We start from the raw sequence: 14,699 nt of genomic DNA on the forward strand, positions 1-14,699 counted from the left end.
CACCATATGGTGACATTAGTGCACTCATTAACACTACATGACTAAATTGAGTCGTATTCATTCATATTCATCATCACATTAAACCAACATTCTGTCAGAAAAAAAAAGAAAGAAAAAAAAAACCTCAATAAATCTTGAGCATTCCATTGATTCTGTTAATTCAATTTTTGCTGCTCAAATTTCAAAATGCACAGCCACTTGAGAACTCTTCTGAGAAAACAGAGCATTGTTGGATGCATTCAATAGTGCCAGATTTATAACAGTAGCCTGCTGCTGAAATCAACAAAGGCACTTAGACAAAGAAATAGTTCCAGTGTTGCCATCTGTTATTTATATAATTGTTGCCTCATGGGAAATACTGGAAAAGTCAAGTGCAAGATACTATTAGATAGCAGTTAAAAAAAAAAAAAAAAACAACATAAATAAATAAATAAATAAATAAATAGATAGATAGATAGATAGATAGATAGATAGATAGATAGATAGATATATGAGAAAAAGGAGAAAGCACAGGCTACACCACTAAAGACTATCGTTCTTCAAGTGTGGATTTCAGTCAGGTAAAGAAAAAAAAAGACAACATAGGTTAGTTCCTCTTGTCCATGTCATGTAACTTTGGATATATATATATTATACCCTACTGGTAATGATTTGCCAAGTCATATTCCTACGTACTCTGTGTACTTTAAATAAATGATCATATGATTCTGCTTGCTAATATGTTTGCAATTGTGCCATCTTTGAATAAATGCAGTTATGCCTAACTTTGATAGACAGATAGATAGATAGATAGATAGATAGATAGATAGACAGATAGATAGATAGATAGTTAGATAGATAGATAGATAGATAGATTTGCATATATAGTAGTCAGCACTGTTCAGTCATCAGTCAGATCTTTTATAAGTGTTTCTAATTTTGCTATGTGCAATCTCCTTGCTGTTATTTTTTCCCTCTCCAACAAATAAGAGCTCTGCCAATAATTTACACAATATAAGAGACGTATACATCATATGTAGTATGGTGAGTCACTCAAACTAAGTCATTCAAAATGCTAACTAAAAAGATGAAAACTGAAGGCAAACACTGGTGCTAACCATGAGCTATTATCCACCAAATGTGACAAATGTTCCTGATCTCAGGTAAAGTAGGCTCCTCATTATCACTCACACAATAGACAGAAAGGTACTGTCTGACATTCAGATTAGCGAAATAGACTCCTCACCGTCTCGGCTCTCCTCACTCACCTGCCAAACTATCCACAGTGCCAGCAGTCTCTGGACATCTTCACACTCAGTTTCACCTGGTGGCTCACCCTGCAAGAACAAGAGCAACAGTAAGAATAATTAAAATGAGCAAACAAATTTTGCATTTCATTAATATTCCAGCTCTTTTTTTTTTTTTTGGCTCCGATGACATGTAGTTAAAAAGAACTGGAGGAATAGCAGGGAGTCAGACTGCCAAATGCTTTTGTTTAAAGAAAATGAGTTATGAGTCACTCGGCAAGGACTTACAACACAGATGTGCCCTAAATCTAAATATTCCAGATTAAAATTTATCAGGCTATTCTCATTTTATACCATGGTACCACTCTATTTTGTATGTATATATGTATTTTGTATGTATATATGTATTTTGTATGTATATATGTATTTTGTATGTATATATGTATTTTGTATGTAGCTCATGATGTCAGAATTCAGAACAGTTTTGCAAAAGAAACATAAAGGTCATTCCAAATTTTATTTGTCTTAGGTATCTGATGACTATAAAACTTTTTAATTCCTGAAGGAAATGTATGCTATTCAGAAAAAAAACAATTATGTTTTTAGTCAAGGAGGGATTATTCAAGGGATTCACTTGCTGTATACCTGGACATTTTTTTTTTTTTACACGAAACCCTCCAAGATAATCTCTACCAACAGATAGATGCCTTTTTGTTTAAACAACTCATAAAGGAAAGATCAAGAGTGAGAGAGTGCAAAGGCAAGACTCCACACATCATTCCCCAGCTAGAGGGATGACTGTTTCTTTCCTTGTTCCTTGAGGACACTGTGCTATTCATCAAAACACAAGGGGAAAGGGAAATGCTAATATTAAATAAATCATAAATCATAAAGCTTTTACTACTTCTGTATAAATAACCCTCCAATCCAGAGTCTGTTAAAGGCCCCAAAGTTGTTTGCATTGGTGTATTTGTGTATGAGTGTATACACATACTTGTGTTTATTTGTTAAAATATCATCTATTAAAATAGCCTACTATTTTCATTTTACAAAGCTGGCACACAGTAAAAATTGCAGACACAATTCTAAAACAGCAAACACTCATTCCAGCTTTCATCATCATTTTTATGATTTCTATTATACACATATCATAACAATGTCTTTTTCATAGCCCCTGCTGGTAAAACTTTGAAGCATCATTTCCTTTCAGGCAGAGGGAATATATGTCAGCCATAATTAGTACTGATAGACATAAGTATTTGAACATTCATCTGTAGTTAGGATTGATGTTAGCTTCACTCTAGCAAATGATACACTAAGGTATGACCTAATTTGCAAAATAGCCTGTATAATCAATAACTGATTTCACACCACACAATCAATATTGATTGGCTAAGATGATTATGTTGTCCAAATTCACTCTGACAGAGGACTCACTCGTAGATTTCATGTCTATTATTAGTAGTTGAAATAATCAGCTGGCTGATAAGACAATAACAATAAATAAGTTTTCAGTGTTCTGGTGAAAAAATGTGTTTCACTTATTTTTGTGAGTGAATAAAAAAATGTCTTTTTCACATTAAGGGTGTGGATATCTATGCTACAAAAATGTGCCTATGTGTGCTTTTTGACCCATGCCAGTTTTCATGTGCCTGATACAGAGCCAATATTAAACCAATCATAACAGCATACTGTCACACCAACCTCTGGGAATGCCTAACAAATTTTAATTTCTCTGGCCTATTGAACAATATCTCTATCCACAATCACCTTTTTTTCACTCTCAGGTCATCAATAGGACTGTTAAGACCTTGTAACATTTGTCGAATCAGTCTTCTTGTTGGTGCATAGTATAGAGACCCGCATTAGTTTGTCTTCTTTTTAACTCATTTGGAATGTATTTAGGGCTATTTTGGCTGGGATTTCTAGCTGTGTCTATCTAGATTTGTGGTTTGTACCTTGGATAAACTCCGAAATTGCATCAGCCTGCCTGTTCTAGGCATTATAGAAGACTTCACTGCAAAATTGATGCAGCAGTACCACTAGAATTGTAACCAGGAATAACAGAAAGAGAAAACAACTTTGTGAAACACAGTCAGTGAGTACTCACTACTTTGCTCAGTACTCAAGGAAGTAGTTTAGCATCTAAGGGTAACTAATTCATCAGCCTCTGTCCCAGAGTTGAAACTGTATATGGCCCTGCAATATACATTACTTTTCTCCACAGTACAAACAGATTCCCTCCCAGGCATAGTGCTTGCTTTCATTCACTGAAAGATGAGTTCTGCCCATTTGCACAATTTCACAGTTATAAGTAAGTGCTTGACTTTTTACAGAAGATTGAGGAACATGTTATCATTCATATAGCTACTCCTTTGTAGTTCTGTGTTGTCCTGCAAACAATGCAAACCACAATGCAGGACAAATATGACAGAAACCCAGGTATGCAAACACTATTGCAGTATTCTATTTATTTTCCCAACATACAGGGTTGAGCCTGAATGCATGTTTGTTGCTGATTATTGGAAAAGCAGTGAACTGGAGGAGTTCATCTCCAGTTTAAAATCTGTGTTTAATCAATCCACATTTACAAGTGATGAGACACAGCTGCTTTGCCTCTTGAAGTATCATGAGGCTAGAAGTATCATGGCCCTGGCCCACTGATTAAAGTTATCTTTAATCCCACTAGTTATCAGTTATCAGGATGGCTCATCCCTGTCATATCCGTGAGGTGTTGAGTAAGGTCAGGACTCTTAATTTGCCTCTTCATAGTCCCTGGGACAGCTATTAATCTCTCACTAGAGCAGTTCTACTGGATGAACTGTGGATAATTTGGTTTCATCTGTCCTGTTCCATTTGGGTGAAAAAAGACAATAGCCTAGCATCTTACACTTGACCCAGCCACTTTGAGACAGCTGTAAGTAACTACATACGTTACCAAGCCACAGCTACATGATGCCTACAAGCCAGTTCAGATAAGAGAGGAAAACAAATTAAAAACCATTATCGAATATGCATTTCAATCTATATTCAGCTACAGTCACATCATACGGGTCCTATATAGCCTCGTCAGTCTTAAGCCTTCATTAATGAGGTTCCCCAGGTTATGACTGGCAGGGTGATTTTTCCAAATTTTTCCCAAGTTAGTTGCCAATTCCAACTCACTAACCTGTTTTCCCTTATTAGGCAACAGCTACCAACTGGCAAGAGGAAAGACTAACAAATGCTTTCTCTAAGCCATGTGTAGCCAGTCCAGACATTTTTCAGAACTGCTCTTCATACAAAATCATATGACTCCTGAGTCTGGCCTGGTTGGTAGGTATTAGATAATATTTAGATTACTCTTTAATTTATAAGTCCTAAACAAACTTCCTGGAAATTACTTTTATATAAAAGCTTAAAAAAGTGCCTGTTCCATTAAACTCTTATGTCCTTCCTGGGTTATGTCATTAACATGCATGGGGTATAACTGGACAAGCCAAAAGTAGAGGTGGTGCAATACCAGGCAGAACAACACAGAATTAAAAACTACAGTGCTCCCTAAGGTTTGAAACTTGTAGTTGCAGTTTATAAAAGATTTCAGTACAATGCCAGCCCCTCTTACTACCCTCCTTGATGTTTCAGATTGACAGAGGAGGTTTCAGCTCTCTACTTACTGATAACCAAGTTCACAACAGAGCATTTGCTCAAGTATCCCAACCCCACAAAATCTTTAAAACCTGTAGAAGTGGATGACTCAGAATTAGGGGTAGGAGCCCAGTGTTACTCATTGGCCAGCCATAATTAGTCTTTTTCTGAAGAAAATTGTCTCCTACAGAACGTAATTACAAATGGGAAACTGAGAATTGCTAGCCATCAAACTAGCCCTGGAGGAATGGTGACAATAGCTGAAGGGATCAGCCAAGCCCATCCTGCCAACTAGAAGGACCTAGTGTCTGGGACGGTTCCTTTGTCTCTGTTGCCCAGGAAAAATGGCACAGATTTGCTGTGATTTGAGGAACTTTTGAGGTGGGCTCATGCACCCCTAACCATATGCACTGCTTACACTGCACACTTCTTCTCAGAATGTTATTTTAGGATGTGCACGCATATGTACAATTATGTTCCCTCTGTGCCTAAATTACAGTCCCATCCCTCAGCCAGGAAGACAGCCGTTCCCAGCACTGAATAGACCTTGATGGTTATACCTTCCTTTTGGTAGTTGTGGATCATTTCTCAAAGGCAAATATTCTACTTATTTGGTATCCTAGCAGTCATGACATGATTCTACTTCCTTACATTATCAACCACCACAGTGGTTTCCTACTTGAACAAGCAGAGTTTATATGCCGTGCACTAATTATTTAGTATTAGCAAAGTACTGAGCAAAGTCTTCACCTCATGACTGTAACATTATGTGTGTGTCCTATAAAAGGCCCCCACTACATAATGCTCATCCTCTATCACATTCTCATCTTGCAGATGAACAGAAGAAGCTGATTCAAGATGCTAAGAAGCACACAGCAATCCCTTGTAAAATATGGCATAAAATATACACCATCAAGGGAGAGTGCGTTGACATGCAAATTGGGTGACATACATTTAGAAATTTGGTATTGAGTTAACAACATTTGAGTTGAGTTAACGTTTGTATGCAGCAGCATGGTGCTGCAAACACTGACCATATCATAACATATATCATAACTTTATAAGGTCATATATTCTAAGTTGCAAATTGTTGACCTTTTTTCTACCTTCTCCAGTTTCATAATATACTATATTTTAGGGCACAATGGTGAATTGATTGTTCTGCCAAACCCCGATGTAGTTAGATGAATATGACCAATGCCTAAATTATTTGGGACTGGAAATCTTCAACAAACACTTACGAAGTGCTGCCCTTCAACATAATGATTATTGTGACTCCTGATGCTGCAGGAGTGCAGTGAGCAACCGATGAAACTACAAGACCTACCAAGAAAAGGAAGATAAGCTCTTCTGTGGCTCAATCAAAGGAAAATTAGCAGCTGACAGAGCTGGCTGTTTAGGCCTGTAAAGAGTAGAGAATGCACCCCCTTCTGCATTGCAATGCATAGCAGAGGAGCTGGCTTTTGCCCTACAGGTGTATGTACCAGTATTGTGTACATACTGGGGACTGATTGACATGATTGACAGTTTGTCACTGGAAGCACACATAAAGACGTTTCTTAACGGTGTGGAATGTCTCTAATCCCCATGCAAACCAACGGTCCCACAGTGGAACCTAGACTTGGTGCTAAGCAATTTGTGCACCTCACCATATGAATCAATAGAAAGCATGGATATAAAGTGACTTCAACTTTAAATATAAAAGCCTTGATGCCTCAGGTGCAAAGTAAAATAGCTGAAATTCATTTGACTGCCTGCCGTTACACTGTGTAATGGGTCCTCGCTGTGTAATAAACTTAACAAACTGCAAGCCAATGCTCTTCACATGCAAGCACACAGAAATGCATCAGTTTTGGTTATTGTGGAAACCTGGTTCTGTTCCTCTGTGGATGATAACAGCTTGTTCATTGAAAGGATCGGTATCCCTATCCTTAGCATTAATAGGAAAAAGTCAAAGCGGTGGGATATGTAGGCACATCAATACAAACTGGTGTAACAGTTATAACCTCCACATATGGCTATATACACAACACCAAAAATTACTTTGATTCCATATCTCCATATGCTCTGAAATCTGTCCTTTTAACCACTGTGCTTTGACAAAGTTTCTAAAGACCTACTATCATGTTACATGTCTTAAAGAAAAAACAGGATATGTGGTACGGATCTATACCAGGATCCTACAGATCTTTCATATTGCCCCAGCTGCAATCATCAGATCAGAACACTTTTGCTGGAGCCATCAAACAGGTCAGTCTCCAAGAGGGCAGTACAAGTTGTCTGAGAAATCATGGACTGAATCCAATATCATCCCGCCTCAGAGCAGCTTCAAATGCATAGATTGGGTTGTGCTCCTGAACACCAGCTCAGACCTAAATGTGCAACTGGACATAATATGATCATATATCACCTTCTGTGCAATTCCCACCAAGCATATTACCATCCTTGCTAACAACAAGCCATGGGTAACTAAAGAACTGGCTCAATTTAAAGAAACAAAGTATTTTTATAGCATTTTTATAGCCTTGCTAAATCAGGCAGTGGTACTATGACTTTGGAAAAACTCAGCCATTGTACCTGTTCCTAAGTCGGGAAGAGCTTACACACTTAATGATAACAGACCTATTGCTCTGAAATCTCTAGTTATGAAGACCTTAGGCAGGATCATTAAAAGTCACATATCAAAAATATCAAAAAGAGTCCATCATTAGGTCCATTACAGTTTGCCTTACCAGTTCCATTTTGCTGATATTTAAAGTTTGGGATACCCTTTTTCTATGAAATACTGATTTTTTTACATAAAGACCTATGAAAGGTTAAGTTAACAGACTTATAAGACAACTTACATACATTGGGTCATCACAGGGATGTATCTTATCTCCTATTCATATTATACTATACATAAATGACTGTCAGAGCACACGCTCCCAATCAGCAGCTCAGTAAATGTACTGATGATACCATCATCATTTCATGTGTCTCGGAAATGGAGTCTGTATATGTATTTATTGTTTGGTAACATACAATAGCTAGTGTTTGAGTGAGTTGTACTGCGCCATTGTCTGCCCCAAATTAATTGCCCTTATGGGACTTATAATCAGAATCAGAATCAAAACCATTTTTACTCGTCATGTACATTTACATATATTAGGACACAACACAACACACTAACCCTAACCCTAACTCTAACCCAATATACAAATATTACACTTGAAGTGGAAATTGTAGGCTCAGTTGTAATTTACATTATAGTGGAGGTAGAAATAGCAGCTGGATGCAGTTCAGGGTGCATTAAATGGAGTGGAACCAATTGTGATATATACTAAATAATAGTAATGATATATAGTAATAGCAATATTAAAAATTTAATATGTTTAATAAGTAATAATAAATAGTACTATTTATTAATAATGTTTAAAATAATAATATTTAACTTGTAAAATTAATTTTTAAAATGTAAAAACAAATAATAATAATATTAATAATAATAATAATAATAATAATAATAATAATAATAATATACAGCTTTATTATTATTGTGCAGGAACCATAGGATGCTTTCTATTGTGGCAGTATAGAATTGCACCAATATGGCCTGGGGTAGGTGGAACTTTGCCAACTGCTGTAAGAAATACATCCTTTGCTGAGCTTTCTTGTTGATGGATGGTGTATGCATCTCCCATTTAAGATCCCATGTGATCCTAGTTCCCAGAAATCTGAACAAAGTGACAGTGCTTACTGATGAGTTATTAAGGATAAGTGGGGAGGGGGAATGTGCATTTCCTGAAATAGATGTGCATCTCTGTCGTTTTAAGAGTGTTGAGCTCAAGTTTGTTCCGGCTACACCAGGAGGCTAGTTATTGAATCTCCTGATGGAATTTTGACTCATCACCAACGGTGGAGACCAATCACAGTAATGTCATCTGAAAATTTGATCAACTTCACAGATACATCACTGGAAACACAGTCATTTGGGTGAGAGGACACAACCATTGGTGCTTCAGTGCTGAGTGACTGGGGTCCAGAAATGTTCTGACTGATTCTCACAAACTGCTTCCTGTTGGAAAGAAATTTGTGATCCACGTACAGATGGAGCCAGATACTTGCAAAGTGATGATCTTGTAGATCTAGGATGATAGTCTTGAAGGCCAAGCATAACTTTTTTTGGAACTGGGATGATGACCAATGTCTTGAAGCATGCCAGAACAGCATTCTGCTGCAATGACCAGCTAAATAAACTGGTAATAAATCTTTAAATAAATATGGGACAGCTGATCAGCTGAGGGTTCCAGGCGCAACAGAGTCATGGCAGGCAGTTTTCTTTACATTTTGATTTTTCAAATGTCTTCACACCTTTTTTCTGTGATAATGAATGGGGGGTGACAGGAGAGGGACAGAGGACTGGATGAGTAGGTGATAGATGAGGCACCTGATGGGCCATCTGTCTCTCAAATCCGCAGTAGAAGTCGGTTAGCTGTTTTGGAAGATGGGGGTCTTCTTTTTATAGTTTGTGATGGTCTGAAGACCCTTCCAGACTGAGGAGGAATCGTTAGCAGAAAGTTGCTGATACAGCTTACCACATTATTGCTACTTTGATAGTTTTCTCAAACTTGTGTTCTGCCATCTTGAATTCCGCCTTGTCTCTTATCCTGAACACCTCTTCTTTTTTCTTGTACAGCTATCTGCACTCTGCATTGAACCCAAGTTTGTTGTTGGAGAAGCAGGTGACAGTTTCAGTGGGGATACAGTTTTCCTGACAGAAACTGATGTAACTGATGTGGCATAGCATATTATTGCTATGACACATATGTCTTTGCACCAGCCTTGATTAATATAGAAGCATGCACCTCCTCTCTTTCTTATGGCAAAGATCAGGGACTCAATCCACTCTGTATAACAGCCATGTCTCCATGAAGCGGTAAACTGAAGTCAGTGAAAAGTCCTTTTGGTGCTTGCAAGGATTCTGAGTTTGTTGATCTTGTTACAAGTTGTGTGCCTCTCTTCCTAAATCTGACCAGTGCTCCAGCACGCTTGCCTCTCCATCTTTTTTGCACAGCTTGGAGAGCCGCAGGAGCACACTTCAGGAGTAGCACTATAAAGTATTTATTTTGACTGACCAGGTGTTTGTGTGCTTTGGGGTGCACAACAAAAAGGGCATCTAAAAATAGGATAGCCCTATATTTAGGTTATACATAAATTTAATATCAAAATAGGATATAACTATGTGCAGTAAGAAATCATTTGCAATAGCATGTTCATTATAGTGTGAGTCATTAGAAAAAGCCAGGCACTTTCTTCCAGCACATGAGAAAGGAGATGAAAAACACCCATAGACACCCTAGAGTAATTACTGCAAATGTCAAATCTGACATCAACAATCTTAAAATACATATTCCACTGTGATGTACTGCAGTTGTTAAGCTGTTTTATCTTTAAACTACTGCAATCAGTGTAAGTGAAGTAGTGCAAGTGCAGTGGCAAATGTACACAATCCCCTGTACACTAAGATCACACTTCTGCCACTGCTCTCTCTCTCTCTCTCTCTCTCTCTCTGTCTCTCTTTCATATACCTACACACATTTCTTTTCTCTCTATCTCATCTGATTCCTACAGTTCTCATCCCATCCTAATGTATAACTGCGGAATCAGCCTGAATCAAATGAGCCGAAATGCAAATTCCTGGTGAATTAATTACCTATGAAAAGGGAGAAAGACTAGGGTAATATCTGACCTCATCACTCCTGGCTGTCACAGAAGCAGCATAACACTGAAATAAGCAACACCGTTCAAATTGTCATCACTTAACGATAAATCCATGTGTGTCTGCACAAGCTTTCACATGGAAGACAGCTGGCAGACCATGTAATGAGTCATCATGCACATAGAGAAAGCAAGAGATAGAGAGAAAGAAAAAGAGAGATACAGAGAGGCAAAGAATATATTAGGAGACTAATTACAAGTACATAGGACAGCGGGTACATGCCTGCCAAATTGGGCCTAACAGTTTCTTAGAGATTTCAACTCTGACACATATATTTCTGTGAAATACAGTATACAGAATATGCATGCCTGAGAAAAAATCCTAACTTGCATTGCAAACTTAACTCTCATTGTTCTGCAAATGCAATTGAAAGGCAGCTCAATTATCACCACCAAGGTGATAAGGTTACTATTTAGTGGATTGTACAGAGTATGTGGATGTGTTATTGTAACTGATTTAAATTCACCTAAATTGATCACCAGCATAATTTTATAATTAATGGATTATAACACTTTATATTCTTTGACAACAAAAGGCGAATCTTACTGGATTTATTTGGCTGTTTGATGTATGTGTGTGTGTGTGTGTGTGCGTGTGTGTGTGTGAGTGTTGGGGGTCTAATATTTTGGGTAGGAATGATAGGAATATCTGACTGTTTTGAACATTTGGTAGGTCCCCACGTTTAATAATAAAATAATAATAAAAAAAAAGTTTTGAATTCATAAAAATTCATAAAAAAAAAACTAAAAGAGATAAAATGTTTCCTTTTGGTTACTGAGGTTAAGGTTAGGGTTAGATTTAGGTGTAAGAATAGCATTAATTAGCTGCATTAAGAATTGTGTCACTAGAATGTCTTCACAAGAACTTGGCATAATTATGAAGGATGTGGGGCAAACTATCACATGCACACATGTAAAGGCAGAAATCCAGCTGCATTTATGATTTACGGTTTTTTAAGTGTTTCAAGTCTGTAATGACCAACGACTATATATATATATATATATATATATATATATATATATATATATATATATATATATATATGAATAGACAACATGGCATTCTCAATGTGCGGTTTTGAAGCCTAAATTTGGTCAAATTGAAAGTTGCCATCTTGACCAAATCTAAAGGATGTTTCCCCCTGTGTAATCACCTCATCATGTCTGTAATCATGCCTGTCACTGACAGACTACATGAATCTACAATCTGAGCTACAAAAAATCAGCTCCATCCTCATCCTCTTCATACCATACGGTGTATTTTTCTTACGACTATAAGTGGTGCTTTCACATTTGGTTCCAAAAAGGTCCAAAATCCACCTTAAAACATTTGTTAACAGCAAATAATCTGATGTGAATGACAAAAATGAAACATTATCTTGATGTATTTTTATCTTTGAAAGACATGGGAAGACTTGTTTATACCATTTATACCAGCTGTCCTTGTCTACATTACAATACAATCTACTGTCTACATCCTCGAAGGCAGCTTTTATCCAAGTGCTAGTTTTCCATGGCCTTAACATTAACTTTTCCTTTTCACACTTGAGATAAGCATAGCATTTTCTAACCTGAATGAATATAATATGGACGATTATTGAGAATTACAGCTATTATTAAAAAAAAAAAAAGTAATAATTTTGTGTCCTTCAAACTGCTGATTCATTACAGGTCACTCTGTTGAACTTGAGAGTTCAAATGAGGGAGTTCTTGGAAAAGCAATCAAATGGTCCTCACACACGATTAAGATTGAGTGGTGAAACAGAGGAAAAATATTTTAAAAAAAAAAACAGTTTAAAATTCAACTTCAGTGAATCAGGTGTGCTAAAAGCATCAGATATTCTAGAGTTGAGCTGGTACAATGAATTTCTATACATCTATTTATGGTAGGTTGATTGGATACACTAGATTGCCCCTCCAGAATCCTGACCAGAAGAAAGAGTTTACTGAAGATGAATGAATGATGAATGAATATTTCTGAAGAAAATATTTAAATAGGCTGATCCTGGCAATTTTTTTCTAGAATTTATGTAAACTGTCTGATTTACCTGATCTTAATACTTCAGATAATTCTCGAAAGAATTTCTGCATATTTTGTGTGATATTACAGATTTTGCATTATATTTTATTAAAATGAACAAAACATTAACAGAAAAAAAAGGTCTTCAAGGATCCCAATTCACCTCTTCACCTCACTACAGCTTTGCTACTACTGCCTACACATCAGCAGTAATGCCACAATTCAGGTGTAACCGTCACCTCAGAAACGAACCCCAAAAGCTTCACTTTGTGAAATGTAAATGTTTGTCAAAGACACAGTTTAAAAGGTATTTACCAAGCTGCCACTCCAAATCTCCTGCCCTGGGCTTGAAGATGTTGCTTCACTGTGTCCGTTGTAGTGGAGCTTTATCTTATCCCCTTACTAAAGCCTTCTTCAGTGTGTAAGCCTGTATTCTTGTATGCTTGCATCACATTTCTCTGCACCAAATTCATATTGTCATATTTCACAGAGCAAAAATGACAAGACTATGCTGCGAGAGAGTGGAGGAACAAAACAGTAGGGGGGATGGAACAGGATTCCTTGTATAAGTAAGTGCTGTCATTGGTTTTCCTAAGAGGATTTAGAATAAAAGCAGTAAATTCAGTCATCTCGAGACATGATGGAAGTCTCAGCATGCTGATGTGGCGCACAGGAGATAAAAAATACATGGTATAATATTGAGTAAGCAAGAGAAATTAGCATTCTGGTATTAAGGATATTAGGGGTCAGATAGAAATAGAAAAGATAATAGAAAATCACCATTTTTGGTCAATGATTATAGTGGTGTTAAATGTGAAACTTGTGTAAATTTTGTAAAAAAACAAACAAACAAACAAACAAAAAAAAAACAATGTTATTCATTTACAAAGAGCAGGCTAAGCTACATGTATCCTTTTACAAACAGACATATTCTAGCTTGTTAGATGGGAAATCCAAACTTTTTATTTTATTGCTATTATTATATATTCATTCATCTACAGTCCTATTCTGACAGCTGTGAGTAAAAGATCTGCTTATAGGGAAATCTCTCTGTGGTCTATATATCACCCCTGATTCTGTAAATGGGTGAAAAACCACCAATATCCAACTAATCAGGACAAGGAGGTGTCTCTTTGTGCCCACTGTGCATGCTGCTTGTTAATTCAGAAAGCTCTCTGTTCACAGTATGTTCTATGTTAGCATTCATATGTTCTATGCTAAGCAGTGCTCAGACGTCTTCCGTTTGCTCCTCTATGTAATCCTCTTTAAAAAAAAAAATAAATAAAAAAGTTTTATGTTTTATCAAACAAACTGTTTCCTAAATTCTCCCTTGGGAAATCTATCTATCTATCTTTCTATACACATATACATGCATGCACAGAGGTACTGTACTTAAACACACAGTGGATGAGAGGATAATACAAGGGTGCTGTACAGGAGGCAGAAATAAGATATGCTAACTGATAATGAATCTCGCTAAAAGGTAGAAGCATGGGGCATTTAAAATGATTATGCGCTCTCTCTCTCTCTCTCTCACACACACACACACACACACACACATACACACATACATACACATACATTTCTTACTGTTATGCTCCTCTGTGAAGAATGACAGCTAGATGATGATGGGGTGAATATATTACACTTCAGTAGCCATGGACAATTTCCTCAGGAGATGTAACAGTGTTCTGTAGCTTTTCCGGAGAAGACACACTAACTGTGGGTGCTCTCCCATCACCCCCATCAGAAACGCAGCAGAGCAGCATGACAACACAGACACCCATCTGTCTACATGATCAGGCACCACAGGCAGCAGGACTTCACATTTCTCCAGCATGCTGCAGTTTGAATATATATATACTAATGAGAGAAAAACTACATATACTTCATTTTGTATTTATTAATTACAACATATGCTCTACATGTTCACCCTTACACTCTATCCATTTTCTCAGCTGTTCTGTCATGTTTTTGTGGATATTGCTAAACAAGAGAAATGCCTCATGAAAATCATGGATAATGCTTGGAAGCACAAAAGCTGATCATGCATGCCAGGCAGTGTG

At 37.0% G+C, this 14,699-nt stretch overlaps 1 protein-coding gene across 1 annotated transcript in view; it reads right to left on the reverse strand.

The window, feature by feature from the left end:
* lrrc4ca (leucine rich repeat containing 4C, genome duplicate a) overlaps positions 1–14,699 on the reverse strand; it is a 50,388-nt gene that overhangs the window by 14,533 nt on the left and 21,156 nt on the right. The window contains exon 2 of the mRNA XM_026918655.3: positions 1,248–1,316. The gene's annotated coding sequence lies outside the window, so the exon portion shown is untranslated. The remainder of the gene's footprint in view (positions 1–1,247; positions 1,317–14,699) is intronic.

This window comes from Pangasianodon hypophthalmus, chromosome 9, assembly GCF_027358585.1.
Source record: "Pangasianodon hypophthalmus isolate fPanHyp1 chromosome 9, fPanHyp1.pri, whole genome shotgun sequence".
Taxonomy (NCBI): Eukaryota; Metazoa; Chordata; class Actinopteri; order Siluriformes; family Pangasiidae; genus Pangasianodon; species Pangasianodon hypophthalmus.